The following is a 227-nucleotide window of genomic DNA, read 5'->3' as shown; positions in this document are numbered from 1 at the left end:
TTATTATAATAAATGCTTGAATTATACTCATTCTCTCTTTCAAAATAAACAAGCATGCTCAAACTCATAGAATAAAGCTCAAATCCGAGCTTGAACTCGTTTAATTAATCAAGATGAAGCTCAAATCATGAGTGACTTGAGCTTGTCATAACTCGTTTACACTTCTAATTGTGCCGACATGTTCCTTCCCTTCAGAATGAGAGAGATTATTATGTGTAGAGTCTGGA

The sequence above is a fragment of the Dendrobium catenatum genome, unplaced genomic scaffold (genome assembly GCF_001605985.2).
Source record: "Dendrobium catenatum unplaced genomic scaffold, ASM160598v2 fragScaff_scaffold_756, whole genome shotgun sequence".
Lineage (NCBI taxonomy): Eukaryota > Viridiplantae > Streptophyta > Magnoliopsida > Asparagales > Orchidaceae > Dendrobium > Dendrobium catenatum.
This window is presented reverse-complemented; position numbering follows the sequence as displayed.